Genomic DNA, 20856 nt, shown 5'->3' on the forward strand with positions numbered 1-20856 from the left:
TTTCAGACGAGTTTTGGATTTACTAGAATATAAAAACCAGGTATCTCAATGTTTGTGACCGAGTGACGGTGGCAGGGTGTTTGACATTCATTCCCATTTCTTGCATGGGACCTAAGCATGCACCCAAGGACCAAAGATTTGATTTTTCAACCAATTTATATGCATTGCAGCATGTGCATGTCGTTCAAATTTGAATTATGCACATAAATGCATTGAAAACTCACTTAATGCATAAAAATGTCCAAATGAACCCTGAAAAATCACAAAAGATAACACAACACTCTTGTTATTTTATGTTGACATGAGAAAAAATTTGAAAGCGATAAGAGGCAATGGATATCGTTTCGCCCCCAAAGTTGGGGCGTTCCCTACCGAAACCATCATGCTTGTTGTGAGAAGCTCTGATTTGTGAGAAGCATATACCCAAACCTGCCCCAAATGGGACAAAAACTTTACCACGGCATGTTGATGCCGCTCCATGATAGCATGCCAAGTTTCATGAATTTCAGACGAGTTTTGGATTTACTAGAATTTAAAAACCAGGTATCTCAATGTTTGTGGCCGAGTGACGGTGGCAGGGTGCTTGACATTCATTCCCATTTCTTGCATGGGACATAAGCATGCACCCAAGGACCAAAGATTTTGATTTTTCAACCAATTTATATGCACCGAAGCATGTGCATGTAGTTCAAATTTTAATTATGCACATAAATGCATTGAAAACTCACTTAATGCATAAAAATGTCCAAACGAACCCCAAAAAATCACAAAAATAACACAACACTCTTGTTGTTCTATGTTGACACGAGAAAATTTTTGAAAGCAATTAGAGGCAATGGATATCGTTTCGCCCCCAAAGTTGGGGTGTTCCCTACCGAAAACAACATGGTTGTCGTGAGAAGCTCTAGTTTGTGAGAAGCATATACCCATACCTGCCCCAAATGGGACAAAAACTTTACCATGGCCTGTTGATGCCACTCCATGAAAGCATGCCAAGTATCATGAATTTCAGACGAGTTTTGGATTTACTAGAATTTAAAAACCAGGTATCTAAATGTTTGCGACCGAGTGATGGTGGCACAGTGCTTGATATTCATTCCCATTTCTTGCATTGGACCTATGCATGCACCCAACGACCAAAGATTTGATTTTTTAACCAATTTATATGCACCGAAGCATTTGCATGTAGTTCAAATTTAAATTATGCACATAAATGCATTGAAAACTCACTTAATGCATAAAAATGTCCAAACGAACCCCGAAAAATCACAAAAAAATAACACAACACTCCTGTTGTTATATGTTGACATGAGAAAAAAAATTGAAAGCAATTAGAGGAAATGGATATCATTTCGCCCCCAAAGTTGGGGTGTTCCCTACCGAAACCATCATGCTTATTGTGCGAAGCTCTGGTTTGTGAGACGCATATACTCAAACCTGCCCCAAGTGGGACAATAACTTTACCATGGCATGTTGATGCCGCTCCATGATAGCATGCCAAGTTTCATGAATTTCAGACGAGTTTTGGATTTACTAGAATTTAAAAACCAGGTATCTCAATGTTTGCGGCCGAAAGACAGTGGCACGGTGCTTGACGACATTCATTTCCATTTCTTGCATGGGACCTAAGCATGCACCCAAGGACAAAGATTTTATTTTTCAACCAATTTATATGCACCGGAGCATGTGCATGTAGTTCAAATTTGAATTATGCACATAAATGCATTGAAAACTCACTTAATGCATAAAATGTCCAAACGAACCCCGAAAAATCACAAAAAATAACACAACACTCCTGTTGTTCTATGTTGAATCGAGCAAAATTTGAAAGCAATTAGAGGCAATGGATATCGTTTCGTCCACAAAGTTGGGGCATCTCCTACCGAAACCATCATGCTTGTTGTGAGAAGCTCTGGTTTGTGAGAAGCGTATACCCAAACCTGCCCCAAATGGGACAAAAACTTTACCACGCCATGTTGATGCCGCTCCATGATAGCATGCGAAGTTTCGTGAATTTCATACGAGTTTTAGATTTACTAGAATTTAAAAACCAGGTATCTCAATGTTTGCGGCCGAGTGACGGTGGCAGGGTGTTTGACATTCATTCCCATTTTTTGCATTGTACCTAAGCATGCACCCAAGGACAAAGATTTGATTTTTCAACCAATTTATATGCATTGGAGCATGTGCATGTAGTTCAAATTTGAATTATGCACATAAATGCATTGAAAACTCACTTAATGCATAAAAATGTCTGAATGAACCCTGAATAATTGCAATTCTTTTATGATCATTGCAGATAAAAGGTCTAGCAATTCGAACACCGTCCATGGCCACTCTGGCCCCATTATGTAATTCAAATCAAGACGAAAAATCAAGTAGATCCCACATAGTTTATTATAACCAACCGTGTGAGATGCAGCACAAAATATCTTTGGAACGTGTCTGAATAAGGGACCGTGTGGGATGACACTTTGCGCGCCAGTTTTTTGGCTGAAGCGATTCCAAATTTTTGGCTTCCGCGGAAATATCTACCTCCCAGCCTCCTCCCCCTTACCAAAAGCCACATTTCCCCCCTTTCCGCCTTCCTTTCCAAGTTGAAACCTTCACTCCTTGCTTACAGCGCCGCCGCCTCCTCGCCGGCGACCCTCCTTCACGCTGCTCGGCCTCGCCTATCCAGGCAGGTAATCCACACCCGACCCCCATCCTCCTCCTCCTTCCACAACCCACATGCCCCGACCGCCGGCACGAGCGCGACACCTTCCACCCAAATCATCGACCCCTCCACCAAATAAGCGCCGGCCTAAGCCATGGTGCACGCAGTATAGCCAAGACCTCATGGAGCATTTGGCGGCGGAGAATCAAATCACGGCCGCACACGCGGATGAGGTCACGATGGCTGCCATTCGTGCCGACCCCTAGATCTTGGTGGAGCACCTCGCCGTCGAGGCCACCATTGACTCCTCGCACACCGATGCCACGACGCGGTTGGCCGCTTTAAACGACAGTTCATGGCCTTTTCTCGAGGCCACCATCGGTGCCTTCGATGAAGACTATGAGGTGTTTTCTCAGTGTGCACATGCTTTCCTCATCTCGAGAGCCAGCAGGTTGGTGCCCGGAGCGGCTCAGGCAACTCACCACTACAATGAGGGCACCTGATACGTCTGAAAGTGCAACTATCCCTAGGAGGTTTTGGTAATTCCTAACAACGTATAGCTCATTGAGCTATTGCTATTTCAAGATTAATACCTCAGGAAAGCTCAATGATTGGCATGGCATGGATGAGAAAAGTGGACCCCTCAAAATGCTATGAACAAAGGATTGGCTCAAGCTCAAAGCTCAAGACTCTACATTTTCCATTTTAGTGATCCAAGATCACATTGGGTCTATAGGAAAAGCCAATACTATCAAGGAGGGATGAGGTGTTGCTTAATGAGGTTCTTGCTCAAAATGCTTAGTGATATGCTCCAAAACCCTCAACTACTTTCTCACATCCACATATGACCTAAACTCTAACGCCCCAAGACCGGAGCTTCAGATGCCTTCCAGGGTTTCCGGGTTTCGTCGTGTGATTTGTTTGGTTCATTGCATTCATCATTGCATCATGTGCATTGCATCATGTCATCATGCCATCATGTCATTTCTTTTCTTAACTCAACTAAATAAATGGCATGGATCTTTGATCCATTTAAATCGAGGGAATTCACATGATGATTATCTTTATAACATATCCTCCCGATATTAGGGAGCTATATTAAATATTCCATTTTTGGAATCACGCATGAACACACTTGCAAATAATCACATGCCTTTTCTCACTTCAAGTTTGGTCCCCAAACTTTGCCCATTATTTCTTTCATCGCTTTTCCGGAGCTCCACCAAAAATCCGAACATTTTTGGACCTCCTATCACCCACTTCCTATTCAAATCATTTGAATTTAAATCAAATGAGTTTGGATTTAAATCTTTCTATCATGGTCTTTTCTATTTTCTCGGAACAAGCACATTTTTGTGAGTCCGGGAAAATTATCTGCGTGTCCAACTTCTTCCCCTAACCCCTCTTTCTTTTCTTTCTTAATCTCTATTTTTTCTTTTCTTTTCTTTTACGAGTGAGAGAGAGCCCAGCCGCAACCTGCAGCCAGGCCGGCCCATTTGCGTCAAGCCCAGCCCAACGCCTATCTAACCCTAGCCCCTACCCCTTCCTCTCGATCTCTCCCTAGTCTCGATCCTCTCCTCCCTCCTTGCGCCATCAGGAAGAGAGACAAAGAGGAGCGAGCGCCCCGCGCCCGATCTCCTCCACTCCACCGACGAGCCTCCGCTCTGCCTCGCCTCCTACTTCCCCGCGTTGCTCGCAAACTCGTTGTGGCCGCCCCAAGTTCCTCAAGAAGCCGCGCCGCCTGCCTCTCGCCACGACTCCGGCGAGATCTGGGCAGCCCCGCGCTAGAGCCGTCGTTCCCGCACCGCCACAATGCCATCTTGCTCCCTCCTGCCGCGAGCTCCACCTCCCATGGCTGCAACTGCCGTCCTACCTACCCCACTGGAGCGCCCCGCCGCCTCGGGTCTCCTCTCCTCGGTTCCTCTTGCGTCGCCACCCGCAGGTTCCGGCCCTGCCTCGAGCACCCCCGCGCCCCTACATCAAGCCGCCAGGGACGTGGGTCGCTGGATGCCGCCTCCTTTGCTTCGAGCTACCTCCTGCGCCTCGATCTCCTTCAAGACTGGTCGGGTCCATCTTCCTGCACCTGTTCCCCGTCTCCGGCGCCGCGCTAGACCTCCCCCACGCCTCGCTAGCTGCTGCTGCGCTGCCGTGTTCCTGCTTCAAGCAGGCAGAGGGTCGATCCACCACCAGTGCTCGCCTCTGCCGTGGACCCCCCAGCGAGGCACATTTGCGTCATCCGCCCGGCCTCCTGCACTCATGCCGGACCACGACGCACGGCTGTCATCATGCACCTCCAATTGCCGTTGCTATTGATGCCAAGTCCAACAACCACTGAACCGGGAACAATGCCAAGTACCACGACAGACCACCAAGTACCCCTTTGAATCCTTCAAGACCATCAAGCGAATGACTACCATCGCTCCAAGATCCGAACGGCTACGTCGACATGAAAATCTACGGAACATTTACGACTACACGAGGAACCGCCAAGGCCGGCTACAACCCTTGTACCACTACTATCGCCAAGTACCATGACGACCGAAGCATAGTACCTCCACGTTTTCCATGTACATCGACCGTCACCGAAGACCCGTGTAGCACTAATGCCAAGTTCCCCTACCGTCGCCCTCGGAAACATCGAATGTGTCAAGTCCTTCTCCGAGACGTGTACCACTACTTCCTCTACCGTCGCGAGAACGTCTACTTCCTCTACTTTGCACCGACTCGTTCCGCCTCAAAATGCACCGTTGTTTGGCTATGTTACCGCTTTGCTCAGCCCCTCTTATAGCGTTGTTAGTTGCAGGTGAAGATGGAGTTTGTTCCATGTTGGAACATGGATATTTTGTTGGGGTATCACAATATCTCTTATTTAATTAATGCATCAATATACTAGGTAAAGGGTGGAAGGCTCGGCCTTATGCCTGGTGTTTTGTTCCACTCTTGCCGCCGTAGTTTCCGTCATACCGGTGTTATGTTCCTTGATTTTGTGTTCCTTATGCAGTCAGGTTATAATGGGAACCCCTTGACAGCTCGCTTTGCATAAAACTCCTCCAGCAAGGCCCAACCTTGGTTTTACATTTGCACTAACAACCTATCACCTTCCCTTGGGTTCTACAGACTCAAGGGTCATCTTTATTTTAACCCCCCCCCCCCCCCCCGGCCTGTGCTCCTCTGAGTGTTGGTCCAAAACGGGCAGCCTGCGGGGCCACCTCGGGGCAACTCGAGGGTTGGTTTTACCCGTAGCTTGACCTATCCAGTGTGCCCTGAGAACGAGATACGTGCGACTCCTATTGGGATTTGTTGGTACATCGGGCAGCTTTGCTAGTCTTGTTTTACCATTGTTGAAATGTCTTGTAACCGGGATTCCGAGCCTGATCTGGTCTTCCTGGGAGAAGGAATATCCTTCATTGACCGTGAGAGCTTGTGATGGGCTAAGTTGGGACACCCCTGTAGGGATTTGAACTTTCAAAAGTCGTGCCCACGGTTATGGGCAGATGGGAATTTGTTAATGTCCGGCTGTAGAGAACTTGACACTTAACTTAATTAAAATGCATCAACCGTGTGTGTAGCCGTGATGGTCTCTTCTCGGCGGAGTCCGGGAAGTGGACACGGTTCTTGTGTTATGCTTGGGCGTAAGTAGTTTCAGGATCACTTCTTGATCACTTCTAGTTCACGACTGTGCTTTGCTTCTCTTCTCGCTCTCATTTGCGTAAGTTAGCCACCACATATGCTAGTGCTTGCTGCAGCTCCACCTCACAACCTTTTCCTACCCATAAGCTTAAATAGTCTTGGTCGCGAGGGTGTGAGATTGTTGAGTCCCCGTGACTCACAGATTACTTCCAAAACCAGTTGCAGGTGCCGATGATAACCGTGCAGGTGACGCAACCGAGCTCAAGGAGGAGCTCGATGAAGATCATGCTCGTTGTGTTGTTTCATTTCCAGTTGATCAGTAGTGGAGCCAAGTCGGGGCGATCAGGGATCTATTGCATTAGGGGTTGTCTTTCTCTATTTGGTTCCGTAGTCGGACCTTGATTGTATTCCGGATGATGTAATGCTATATTTATGTATTGAGTGAAGTGGCGATTCTAAGCCAACTCTTTATTCCTCTCTTATTCAGTACATGGGATGTGTAAAGATTACCCCTCTTGCAACATGCCTACTATGCGGTTATGCCTCTAAGTCGTGCTCCGACACGTGGGAGATATAGCCGCATCGTGGGTGTTACATACAGCAAAAGTCAAATTCGGCCACACCGATTCTTCCTATCCGGCGCCACCGAGTTTCAAATGTCATAGCCACTGCCACAAACCCTAGGCAAATCAGTATCACCGATAGGGATCTTGGTCTCACCGAGATGGGGTTGTAATCTCTCTGTTTCCCTTCGTAACATTTTGGTCTCACTGAGATGAGCGGTCGGTCCCACCGAGATTGCAATGTAAACTCTCTGTTTTCCCTTCGTAACGTTTCGGTCTCACCAAAATGAGCGATCGGTCCCACCGAGTTTACCTAACCAACTCTCTGGTTAGCTTATTACCAAAATTGGTCTCACCGAGTTTGTGTAATCGGTCTCACCGAGATTACATTATGCCCTATCCCTAATCATATCAGTCCTACCGAGTTGCATGTCGGTCCCACCGAAAATCCTAACGGTCACTAGCTTTGCTGAATCGGTCCGACCAAGTTTAACCATTCGGTCCCACCGAGTTTGGCAAGTTGTGTGTAATGGTTAGATTTTGTGTGGAGGCTATATATACCCCTCCACCACCTCTTCATTCGTGGAGAGGGCCATCAGAACGAACCTACACTTCCAACTTACTTTTTCTGAGAGAGAACCACCTACACTTGTGTTGAGACCAAGATATCCCACTCCTACCACATGAATCTTGATCTCTAGGCTCCCCAAGTTGCTTTCCACTCAAATCTTCATTCCACCAAATCCAAATCCTATGAGCGAGAGTTGAGTGTTGGGGAGCCTATAATTTGAAGCACAAGATCAAGGAGTTCATCATCAACACACCATTTGTTACTTCTTGGAGAGTGGTGTCTCCTAGATTGGCTAGGTGTCACTTGGGAGCCTCCGACAAGATTGTGGAGTTGAACCAAGGAGTTTGTAAGGGTAAGGAGATCACCTACTCCGTGAAGATCTACCGCTAGTGAGGCAAGTCCTTCGTGGGCGATGGCCATGGTGGGATAGACAAGGTTGCTTCTTCGTGGACCCTTCGTGGGTGGATCCCTCCGTGCACTCACGCAACCGTTACCCTTCGTGGGTTGAAGTCTCCATCAACATGGATGTACGATAGCACCACCTATCGGAACCACGACAAAACATCTGTGTCTCCAATTGCGTTTGAATCCTCCAAACCCTTCCCTTTACATTCTTGCAAGTTGCATGCTTTACTTTTTGCTGCTCATATACTCTTTGCATGCTTGCTTGAATTGCATTAAGATTGCTTGACTTGTCCAAAATTGCTAAAATCTGCCAAGAACTAAAATTGGGAAAAGGCTAGATTTTTATTTGGTTAAGTAGTCTAATCACCCCCCTCTAGACATACTTTTGATCCTACAAGTGGTATCAGAGCTTTGGTCTCCATTTGCTTTGATTTCCGTAGCTTTTGGTGGTCATAGCCTTGGTTTCACAACCTAGGAGAGTATGGCGTCTAGCGAGGGAAATTACCGCCGTAGAGGTCCTTGCTTTGATGGCACTAATTTTGCTAGTTGGAAGCATAAGATGAAAATGCATATTCTTGGACATAACCCCGCCATTTGGGCTATTGTGTGTATTGGCTTGCAAGGTGAATTCTTTGATGGGAGAGAACCGAACTATGAAGCTACCACGGAAGAGTTGAAGATGCTACAATACAATGCTCAAGCTTGTGATATCCTCTTCAACAAATTGTGCCCCGAAGAATTCAACAAAATCAACCGTCTTGAGAATGCAAAGAAAATTTGGGATACTTTGATTGATATGCACGAAGGTACCGACTCCGTCAAGGAATCCAAGTTGGATGTGCTTCAAAGTCAACTTGACAAGTTCAAAATGAAGTATGGTGAAGGTGTCGCTGGAATGTACTCTAGGCTTGCTCTTATCACAAATGAGATTGCCGGCTTAGGAAGTGAAGAGATGACCGACAAATTCATCATCAAGAAGATCCTAAGATCCTTGGATGGAAAATATGATACCGTATGCACATTGATCCAAATGATGCCAAATTACAAAGATCTCAAGCCAACGGAAGTCATTGGAAGAATTGTTGCTCATGAGATGTCACTCAAGGATAAGGAGGAGCTCCATAACAAGTCAAATGGTGCTTACAAAGCCTCATGTGAAGCTCCCACATCATCAAGTGAGAAACAAACCTTCAATGAAGAATTGAGCCTAATGGTGAAGAACTTCAACAAGTTCTACAAGAGTAGAAGCAAAGAGAGAAGTTCCAAGTCAAGGTCCTACAATGACAAAAGATCTTCTAGTCGAGAGCAAAACTGTTACAATTGTGGAAGACCCGGACACTTCTCCAATGAGTGTACGGGCCCCTACAAGAGAAGAGAAGATTCTCCCAAAAGAAGAAGTAGAAGAGAAGAATCACCATCGAGGGAGAGAAGGAGTAGGGATGATCGTTATGAACGAAGACCCTCTCGGAGAAGCAAGGATTCGGAAAGGAAGGACAAGTCATCAATGAGCTACACAAAATGAAGACATCAAGCTCATGTTGGCGAATGGGTATCCGGCTCCGACTCCGACAATCACTCTGAGAAAAGCTATCACTCCAACTCCGAATATACTCAAGATGAAGGTGTTGCCGGTCTAGCACTTGTGTCAACCAACTCCTACGACATATTTGATTCACCAAATGAAGGAATTGGAAGATGCTTCATGGCCAAAGGTCCAAAGGTATCACACCCCGAGTATGTTGATTTCAATAGTGATGAAGATGACATGTTAGGTGATGATGATTTACTTATTAATCATGCTAATCAAGATGAAACGAATGACAATGATAAGGAGAAGATTGAGTCTCTAACTAAAGAACTAAACACTCTTAAGTTAGCTCATGAAACTATCTTAGGAGATCATCAAGAACTTTTAAGGACTCATGAGAAATTACATTTTGAGAAGCTCAATCTTGAGCAAGAGCATGAGTTCTTAAAGGAAATCAATGATGATCTTCGCAAGAAAAGTTCTTCTTACATTGCCAAGCGTTTACTCTTATCCACTTAGATGCCTCAAGTCAAGTCTAGTAACAAGAACAAGAAGGATTCTTCCTCTAGTAGTAACAATAATCATGCTAAATCCAATATTGTTGCTTCTAGTAGTTCTCTTGATTGCACTAATCATTCTCTTAGCCAAGTTACACTTGAGCAAGAAAATAGCTTATTGAAGGGAATCATAGAGAAAGGTGTTTACAAGAGCCTTGCCGGGAGTAAGCAATTCGAGGAAATTGTACGCAAGAAAGGAAGGCACCGGAAGAATCAAGGTATTGGTTTTGAACGAAAGTTCAATGCCAATGGAGTTGAGTGGGAAGAAGATAAATACCCCAAGACGAAGTTTGTTCCTCAACAAGAGAAGTATGATCCTACTTCTTTCAAAGGGACACAAGCTCAAGATGATCTTCCACCACAAGACCACAAGGAAAAAAGGCAAGGACAAGCTTCAAGAGGAAATTGATGCATTTGAAGAAGCTCCTAAGGCCTTGGTCAAGTGGGTTCCCAAGACTACATCAAGTTCCACTTCATCAAGTACAACTACAACTCCGAGGATTCCCATCAAGATGGTGTGGATCCCGAAGAAGAAGAAGAAGAAGAAGAAGAAGAACTAGAGAGTTCTTGAGGGTGACTCCGCCAACATACTTCACTCTTATCATTTTGGCAAGAACAAGTGCAATCAACTTCCACATCTTGCACTAGCTCAAGGAGTCACAAACCCTCTTGTTGGTAAGACAAGGGACAAAGTAACCTAATGCTCTCATAGACATCATCTTGTGTGTGCATCACTCTATGCCTATGGATATCCTTGTTTGTTCCTTATGGGACTAACCCGTGTAAGTATTGAAGTGCAACTCACTCCAAAGGATAGCTCCGAATGATCTACATCAACTTAGAGAATCCACATCTTCAACACCTACATGAAGTCATCATCGACAAAACCCAAGGTTAGTTCATCCCTCTTAGGGGGGATCTCACATCTAGGGGGAGCTTTACACTAAGAATTAAGCTAAAGCAACTCTAATGGTGTGAACACAACAACGCTTTATGTAAAAGTGGTAACCCCGCTTGTGCTTAAACAATGAGTATGACCTATGATCAAATGTTCTCATTTGACTCCTAAGTCAAAATATACTCATATATAGATGACCTAGTCATCGCCAATTGCTTGATAGATGCTAGAATTGTTTGTGCATGCTTTGCCACATATTTCATTTGTCATTTTATTGTGTGAGCATGTTGGTTGCATAATTTACTCATTCGAGGACATCCACTTGTTGTTTTGATTGGTTGGTTTCTTTTTCTCTTTCCAAGTGGATGGACAAGAATGCCTAAGAACCTTCTCTAGCTATCTATGCTCTTCTCGTCTCAAACTCTATTCATGCTGCATCACAAAGTTTGATCAAGTTAGATTCGAACCACTCTGTGTGAGGAGCACTCGGAGTCCCAGATTCGTCATAGACTTAAACTTCCAAAACTTCTTTGTGCGTTTCGGTCTGACCGATTCATCCATTTCGGTCATACCGAGATCACTAAGTCGATCTAGGTTTTTAATCTCGGTGCAACCGATTTGAACTTTTCGGTCACACCGAGTTGCAGTAACTGCTCGCAGTTATGCATCTCGGTGCCACCGAGTTGTTCCACTCGGTCACACCGACAGGGTCAGGCTATATATACCCACGGGCCAAAATTTGGAAAACTTTCCGAACCTCTTCACCCGCGCTTAGCCTGCTCTGCCTCCCTGGGTCTCCGGATTGTCCTCCTCATCGCCAGCCGCCTTCAGTCGCTGGTCTCCGCCGCTGTCAACGGGATCGTCTCCGCCGTTGCCGCCGTAGCAAGTCCATCACCGAACTAGGGTATGGACTTGATCTTTGTGTTGTTCTCACTCCGATTCCCCAACATATTGTTTTGCCATGTATCTTGCCACGATTGAGATCACTCTATCCAATGAAAACACTCCGTAGTTTAGTTGTGGATTGAAAATTTAGGGTTAGGTTTCTGTCGAAACCATCTCGGACCGACCGAGTTGTTGAAATCGGTTCCACCGATTTGGCTCAGGCCATTGCACATGTGATTCTCAGTCTGACCGAGAATTGCAAATCGGTGTGACCGAGTTCGAGTCTTTGTGAAACCCTAGTAGTCTCGGTGCCACTGAGCTGTGACTTTGTCTGGCCGAGTTCACTAGTTTAGGTTCCAACAGCTGCTTCGGTATCACCAAGATTTCAAATCGGTAGATCCGAAATGCTTTCTGTGGAAAACTAAAACTAAATTTTTGATTCACTCTTTTGCAAAAACCACTGCACTTTGTGATGCTCATCCACTCTACCTCATCCATAATCTATTCACAAGGACTGATGTCAGTGTTTGCATCATGTCAGATCAGAGTGGCAGTCAGAACAAGTCTGAGGAGCAAGTGAACTTGAGTGAGGGCACTAGTCCCTCTAGCAGCTTTGATGAAGGAAGCAGAAGTACCCCCAGCAACTTGCCTAAGGCAGCCACCAGGACCAGAAAGAAGAAAACCTCATATTCAGAGGATGAGGACTATGTGGCTGCTGAGGGAGAGGCCACCTCAAAGAGGAAAGTCCTGAAAAAGGAATATGGAATAGCTGCTGCCACTAAGCCAGGGATGAAGCAAAAGGTTCCTGCCAAGACAGCTCCCATGTCAAAAGCCAGAACATCCACTCAAGAGACTTTGGGATCTGCACCCAAAGAGCAGGTTGTGGCAGAAAAGAAAAGACAGGAAAGGGTCAAGAAGACCACTGCCAGAGTGCTTGGGAGATCTTCAATAATGAAAGACTCTGAAGAAGAGGAAGAGGAAGAGGATGCAGCACCAGCACCCAAAGCTTAAAAGCTTATGGGAGATGCTATAAGGGTAGGGGCTATTCCATCTAAGCCTAAGACTGCTCCTAAGACTGTTGCTCCAGCTCCAAAGCCAAAACCAAAGAGGAGCACCAGGAACATCCCTGTTGAGGAGAAGAACAAGGCCCCAGTGCCTCAAGCTGCCGAAGAAGAAGATGATTCTGTCGTGTTAAGGAAGTTGAAGCCCAAAATTCCAGACCACAATGATGCTCATCTAGTTGCAGAGAACATGAAAATCAGGAAGGATTTCGGTCTAAGGCTATGGAGAGAGTCTGATCCATATGCCACCAGGAGAAGGACTGTTGTGGACTACAGGTTCCATACAAAGGAACAACAGGACTTCTGTGATACTATCTTACTTGACAAGAAGCCCATAGTGTGTGACATGAGATGGGTCGATTGGACATTCATTGAGGAAAATGAGGATCACTTCCCTGGTGTATATGACAGCTTCAAGGCTTGTGGAGTTGATGAGTTTGTGGCTCAGAAGCTCACAAAGTGGAATGATGAGCTCATCATGCATTTCTACTCCACAGCTCATTTCTACCGAGATGGAAGAATTGTCTGGATGTCTGAAGGTACTAGGTACCAATCAATGGTTGCTGAATGGGCGAAATTGATCAATGCTCCCGAGGAGAGTGAAGATGACTTGGATGTCTACGCCAAGAAGAAGAAGGATCACAACACCATGGCACACATGTACAAAGAGATCCTAGATGCTGCTCTTGAGACACACAAGTTTGGATCGGTACATTACCTTCTGTCAGGCTTGCCAACAATCAACTGGATCCTCAGGCACACTCTCTTGCCAAAGTTAGGTGATCACAAGATGATCAGAGGCCATGCAATTAACTTGCTTCACATATTTGATGTGCCTCAAAAGTTCAAAGTCATGAGCCTAATTGTGGAAACCATTAAGAGAACAGCTGCAGATCAGAAGAGGAGTTGTGGGTATGCCCCATAGATCCAGGAGCTAATCAACTCCAAGATGGGCACTGGCACATATCTCCTGGACAAGGAACACATGCCCATCTACCAGACTTTAGGGACAACACCGTGGTGATGGATGAGAATGAACCATCTTCTGTGCACGCACAAGCCAAGAAGGAGAAGGCAAGGGCTGAAAAGGCTGCAAAGATGCCAACCACTGAAGAGGCATCTCAGTATCTTCTGAAGAGCAAGCAAGATCAGCTTGGCTACTTGATGGCCTCCACTCTGAGGATTGAGAAGGGATTGGTTACCCTGAATTAAAACCAGGAGAGCTTGGAGAGGATCATGGAGCAGAAGTTCTATGACTTAGATGTGAAGGTCACTGAGATACAGTCTGTTGTTGAGCAACTTCAGGAGGAAGTGCAGGTGAAGAAGGGCAAGACAACCACTGATGCTTTTTCTAGAGTGCCCAGAGGTCAGAGGTCTGCTGCTATACCTGTCACAGACACCAGAGCAACTTCATCTGCACCAGCTACAGCTTCAATGCCACCAGCTCCAGCACCTACTCAACCAACTCCATCTACATCAACTAACGCCTTCGCCCTTGGAGTTCTGTCTACACCACCACCTGAAGACCAAGCCTGAGAGTCGACCTAGCACTATGCATTTTATGAACTTTTTGGTAACTTGTTGCCAAAGGGGGAGAAAATGTATAGATCATAGGCTTCGAGAGAGAGTGTTACTTTTGTTCTCTCTTGCATTTCTCCTTGGTGGTTGAGCTTTATTATCTGCTCGTTTGAGATACTTTATAATTTATGCTTGTGTGTGATACTTGGATGATCATGTGTTTGATCATATACTACCTTTATGCTTGTTGGATGACATTATCCTTTTATATTCCATAAGATCACTTACTTTGCTTGGTGATGAGTGCATGTATTTTAATTACACTACTAGGAAAAGGGCTATAGACAAAATGGATACTAATGGCGCACCTGACATGTGGTGCGCCACTACAATATAGCAGTGGCGCACCATGTGCAGGTGCGCCATTAGTGTGGAAGACACTAATGGCACACCGGATACATGGTGTGCCACTAGTAACAATTTTTTTTCATTTTTCCAAACATACTAATGGCGCATCATGTAGACAGTGCGCCATTACTAGTTAAAACTAGTAATGGCGCACTGTCCACAGGTGCGCCATTACTAAGTTTTTCCCCCTAGCTAATGGCGCACCGCCAGGGGGTGCGCCATTAGTAATCTTCGCCCTAGCTAATTCGCCCGATCCCCTTCGTCCCTCCCACCACTTCAACCCTCACTCCACACCCGCTCCGACGACCCCCGCGCCCTGCCTCGCCGTCTCGGGCCTCGCCGCCGACCCACTGCACCGCCGCCCCACTCACTGCGCCGCCGCTCCACCCACTGTGCCGCCGCCTGGTCTCCTCCGCCCGTAAGCCCCTCTCCGCCTCCGCCCGTCCATCGCCTTCGGCCTCATGCTCCACCCGTTGCCGCCCCACCCGTTGCGTCGCCGCCCAGTCTCCTACGCCTCCACGATCTCCGTGGTGAGTCCCTCAACCGTTCCCCCTTCGATCCGCCTCCATAGGCCACCGTAAGCCGCCGACATCGACCTCGCGCTCACCCTATAGCCGGCCCGTGTGCCCCCGGGCTGCTCCTGCCCTTGGGCACGCATTCGCCTGCGCGCCCCTGGCCATCCCTCGCCCGTGCTCGTCTGCCCGTTGTCGCTCGCGCGCGCCCGTGCTGACTGTTGTCGCGCCGCCCCCGCTGCTGCTGTTGCTCTGCTGACTGCACTACTTCTGCTGTTGATGTTCGCTGCTTGGCCGCTGCTTGCTGCTGCCTTGGCATTGCTCTTTCCCGCTGCTGATCATGCTGCTGCTGCTAGGAAGAAGAGTAGGAGCCATTGTTGTTGTTGTGCCTTTGGTCAGCGCCAAGCATGTGGTCCATGGAGTAGCAGGGTGGTGAGCTTGCTGTTTGCAGGTGGTGCTGGAAGGAGTAATCCTGTCCATTAGCCTATTAATCCTGCGGGCGTGCGTGCGGCGGCGGCTAAGTCAAAGAGTCGGGCCAGATGGTTGGATTACCTTCTACATAGGCAGCAGCATGCATAGGGAGTTGACATGTTCTGAGTTGTTGCTTCAATCCAGTGCTCCTCATAGGATTAAGAAAAGCCAATTAAGCAAAAAGACAGCACCATCATAGATCACACATCCCTCAAGGAAGAACCACTTTCGGCTATCCATGAAGAACCACTTTCCTGCTTGTCTGTAAAGTGGTTGTTGGAGTCCAGAACACTTAAATAGTTAGTCAAATGAATTGCTTGCTTGCTAATCTTTTTAGCTACTGTTTTTATTAAAAAATTATTGGAGTTTATATCATATATATTGCTGGCATGTATTTCATATGTTCTGTAGCATTAAGGCTACATAGCATGCCATTTTTGTGCCTTGTATTAATTGTTTTCCCTACATGTTTGCATGTTTAAGTGAGAAAAGAGGAAGAAAGGAGAATCAGGGTAGGGTTTCATGGCTAGAAAATATATTGCTGGGTTTTATCTCCGACCATCGTGTCGTGATGATATTGGGGGGTTTTGTCTCCGACCATCGTGTCATGATGATATTGTGGGGTGTTGTGGGGTTGCAGCGGGGCAGGGGTGGGATAATGATTTTGCAGGTACCCCGAGAGGCCCTTGAGTTTGCCGGAATGTCGATTAACTTCCGTTTCGGCAAATTCGGGTACTCCATATGTCCTATTTTCAGCAAAGGTCATGCTAAAATTTTCCGTGAATTTTAGCATGACTTTGCTAACAATAGGACATATGGGGTACTTGCGACTAATGCGTGGGCCTAGGTATCTTAGTACTTAATTAAGTAGGATCAGCTGCCTCTTGTGTTATACATATAGAAGTGTGATATCAACTCATAGTTATTACTAATGTTAAGAGATGATGTAGTTTTGATGAGGGTATGCTTATCACCATGGATCTTGGTAATCCTGACATCGACCAAGACAATATGGACATTTGGGTCCTTGTTGATATGCCTCTATTTCTACCGCTATGTGAGTTTCTCAAACATAGTTATTAGCTAATTTATATTGTTTATTTCAAAATAGTTGACAGCTTATTTCCATTGACAGCTTATTTTTATTGTTCAAAGAATGTGCGGGAGATGGTAGAAAAAACCCACTACACCGATGGCTCCGAATTAACAACTTACAAGGAGAAAAATCATCTGGTCGGATTTTGTACTGACATTGAGAATTACAGTATCCACAATCAAACTCCTCAACATTATGGTCAATATGTGCCACTAGTGCATGTGTTCAACTACGGTAACTACCATGGAGATACCCTGGTAAGATTTTTACTATTACGACATCTGTGCATCTTTTACATACTTCTAAAACTAGTACATCATTGCTAACTATGAAGTTATTACTATGTTTTTCAACAGATAATCCCAGAGAATTGTGTGCCTCATTTGATGTATTAGAAAGGTAGTCTAAATGTTTTGAACATACAGCCAGGTCATCCTACGAATCTCAACTATCCATACAATATTTCTAAAAGAAGTGGAGACATGAAAATCAAAGGATGGAAAAAATGTATGGACAGTCGTAAGGAGGTTCTTGGAAGCAAAAGGAAGCGAAGCGCAAGAGTTGGAGACAGGATGCTCTCCATTCTCCATAATGGAGAGTCAGGGTCTATATTGTTTTATGCTATTTAACCTTAAATAGGGTATTTAGGTCCTACCTAATACTGATGATCATGTGCTAAGAACAATTAAGTAGGGTTGGTTCGATGACTATCAAGATGATGATTGTATGACTTGTTATTAATAACGAGTAGAAGTTGTATGATGATGATTAGTAGGACTTCTTAGGATTAGTATTACTTCCGACAAACTCGCTACTCGCGGTCTCGAGACTTGTAATGTTCTATCTTTGTTCGGTCTTTTGAATTCGGAGACTAATATGATGAATTGTATTCGGAGAGTAATCTTCTATTGTATTCGATGAATCTGCTCTTGCTGTGTGGTGTTGTCTATATTCTATCCAATAATATATTTTGTAACCTGTGCAAAAATCAGAAAAGTAAAAAAACCTAATATTCATACTAATGGCGCATCACCCCACAGTGCGCCATTAGTATGCCAGATACTAATGGCGCATGTTGGTCTATATTAATGGCCCACGGCGTGGTGCCCCATTAGTATACCAGATACTAATGGCGCACCTGTGGTGCGCCATTAGTATATAATACTAGTCGCGTGGTACTAGTGGCACACCAGTAGTGCACCATTAGTAGGCAAAACTGGTGCGCCACTAGTAGGCCTTTTCCTAGTAGTGTTATTATCATTTTGAGTGCTCCACCAAGATGTATGTGACATGGAAGAGTAACCCATGATCCTAACTCTTTGTGCATTTGCAGTCCAAAGCAAATCTTAAACTATGCACAAATTTAGGGGGAGCTCTTGCTTTTCACATACTTCTCAAAGCGACAATGTTTTTCACTCTTATTATCATTTGTCGAAGCTTTGATCTATATGTTGTCATCAATTACCAAAAAGGGGGAGATTGAAAGTGCAACTATCCCTAGGTGGTTTTGGTAATTCCTAACAACATATAGCTCATTGAGCTAATGCTATTTCAAGATTAATATCTCAGGAAAGCTCAATTATTGGCATGGCATGGATGAGAAAAGTGGACCCCTCAAAATGCTAAGGACAAAGGATTGGCTCAAGCTCAAAGCTCAAGACTCTACATTTTCCATTTTAGTGATCCAATATCACATTGAGTCTATAGGAAAAGCCAATACTATCAAGGAGGGATGAGGTGTTGCTTAATGAGGTTCTTGCTCAAAATGCTTAGTGATATGCTCCAAAACCCCCAACTACTTTCTCACATCCACATATGACCTAAACCAAAAGTCAAACTCGGCCCCACCGATTCTTCCTATCCGGCGCCACCGAGTATCAAATGCCATAGCCACTGCCACAAACCCAAGGCAAATCGGTCTCACCGATAGTGATCTCGGTCTCACTAAGATGGGGTTGTAATCTCTCTGTTTCCCTTCGTAACATTTTGGTCTCACCGAGATGAGCGATCGGTCCCACCGAGATTACAATGTAACGATCTGTTTTCCCTTCGTAACATTTCGGTCTCGCCGAAATGAGTGATCGGTCCCACCGAGTTTACCTGACCAACTCTCTGGTTAGCTTGTTACCAAAATCGGTCTCACCGAGTTTGTGTAATCAGTCTCACCGAGATTACATTATGCCCTAACCCTAATCATATCGGTCCTACCGAGTTGCATGTCGGTCCCACCGAAAATCCTAACGGTCACTAGCTTTGCTGAATCGGTCCGACCGAGTTTAACCATTTGGTCCCACCGAGTTTGGCAAGTTGTGTGTAATGGTTAGATTTTGTGTGGAGGCTATATATACCCCTCCACCACCTCTTCATTCGTGGAGAGATCCATCAGAACGAACCTACACTTCCAACTTACTTTTTCTAAGAGAGAGAACCACCTACGCTTGTGTTGAGACCAAGATATCCCACTCTGACCATATGAATCTTGATCTCTAGCCTTCCCCAAGTTGCTTTCCACTCAAATCTTCTTTCCACCAAATCCAAATCCTATGAGAGAGAGTTGAGTGTTGGGGAGACTATCATTTGAAGCACAAGAGCAAGGAGTTCATCATCAACACACCATTTGTTACTTCTTGGAGAGTGGTGTCTCCTAGATTGGCTAGGTGTCACTTGGGAGCCTCCGACAAGATTGTGGAGTTGAACCAAGGAGTTTGTAAGGGCAAGGAGATCGCCTACTCCATGAAGATCTACCGCTAGTGAGGCAAGTCCTTCGTGGGCGATGGCCATGGTGGGATACACAAGGTTGCTTCTTCGTGGACCCTTCATGTGTGGAGCCCTCCGTGGACTCGCGCAAATGTTACCATTCGTGGGTTGAAGTCTCCATCAACGTGGATATACGATAGCACCACCTATCGGAACCACGACAAAACATCTGTGTATCTAATTGCGTTTGAATCCTCCAAACCCTTCCCTTTACATTCTTACAAGTTGCATGCTTTACTTTCCGCTGCTCATATACTCTTTGCATGCTTGCTTGAATTGTATTAAGATTGCTTCACTTGTCCAAAGTTGCTAAAATCTGCCAAGAACTAAAATTGGGAAAAGGCTAGATTTTTATTTGGTCAATTAGTCTAATCATGCCCCCCCCCTCTAGACATACTTTCGATCCTACAACGTCTCCAACGTATCTATAATTTTTTATTGTTCCATGCTATTATATTATCAACCTTGGATGTTTTATATGCTATTTTATATGAATTTTGGGACTAACCTATTAACCTAGAGCCTTGTGACAGTTCCTGTTTTTTTCCTTGTTTTAGAGTATCATAGAAAAGGAAATCAAACGTAGTCCAATTGACCTGAAACTTCACGGCACTTATTTTTGGAACGGAAGCAATCCAGGAGACTTCGAGTAGACGTCTGGGAAGCCTCAAGGGAGGCACGAGGCAGGGAGGCGCGCCCCCCACCCTCGTGGGCCCCTCGTGGCTCCCTGGTCGACTTCTTTTGCCTATATATCCATATACCCTAAAAATTTCGAGGAGCACAATAGATCGGGAGTTCCGCCGCCAGAAGCCTCTGTATCCACCAAAAACCAATCTAGACCCGTTTCGGCACCCAGCCAGAGGGGGAAACCCTCTTCGATGGCCATCTTTATCATCCCGGTGCTCTCCATGACGAGGAGGGAGTAGTTCTCCCTCGGGGCTGAGGGTATGTACCAGTAGCTATGTGTTTGATCTCTCTCACTCTCGTGTTCTTGAGGAGGTACTATCTTGATGTATCGCGAGCTTTGCTATTATAGTTGGATCTTATGATGTTTCTCGCCCTCTACTCTCTTGTGATTAATTGAGTTTTCCCTTTGAAGTTATCTTATCGGATTGAGTCTTTAAGGATTTCAGAACACTTGATGTATGCCTTGCACGTGCTTATCTGTGGTGATAGTGGGATATCATGTGATCCACTTGATGTATGTTTTGGTGATCAACTTGCGAGTTCCGTGACCTCATGAACTTATGCATAGGGGTTAGCACACGTTTTCGTCTTGACTCTCCAGTAGAAACTTTGGGGCACTCTTTGAAGTTCTTTGTGTTGGTTGAATAGATGAA

Source organism: Triticum aestivum, chromosome 3A (genome assembly GCF_018294505.1).
Source record: "Triticum aestivum cultivar Chinese Spring chromosome 3A, IWGSC CS RefSeq v2.1, whole genome shotgun sequence".
Classification (NCBI taxonomy): domain Eukaryota; kingdom Viridiplantae; phylum Streptophyta; class Magnoliopsida; order Poales; family Poaceae; genus Triticum; species Triticum aestivum.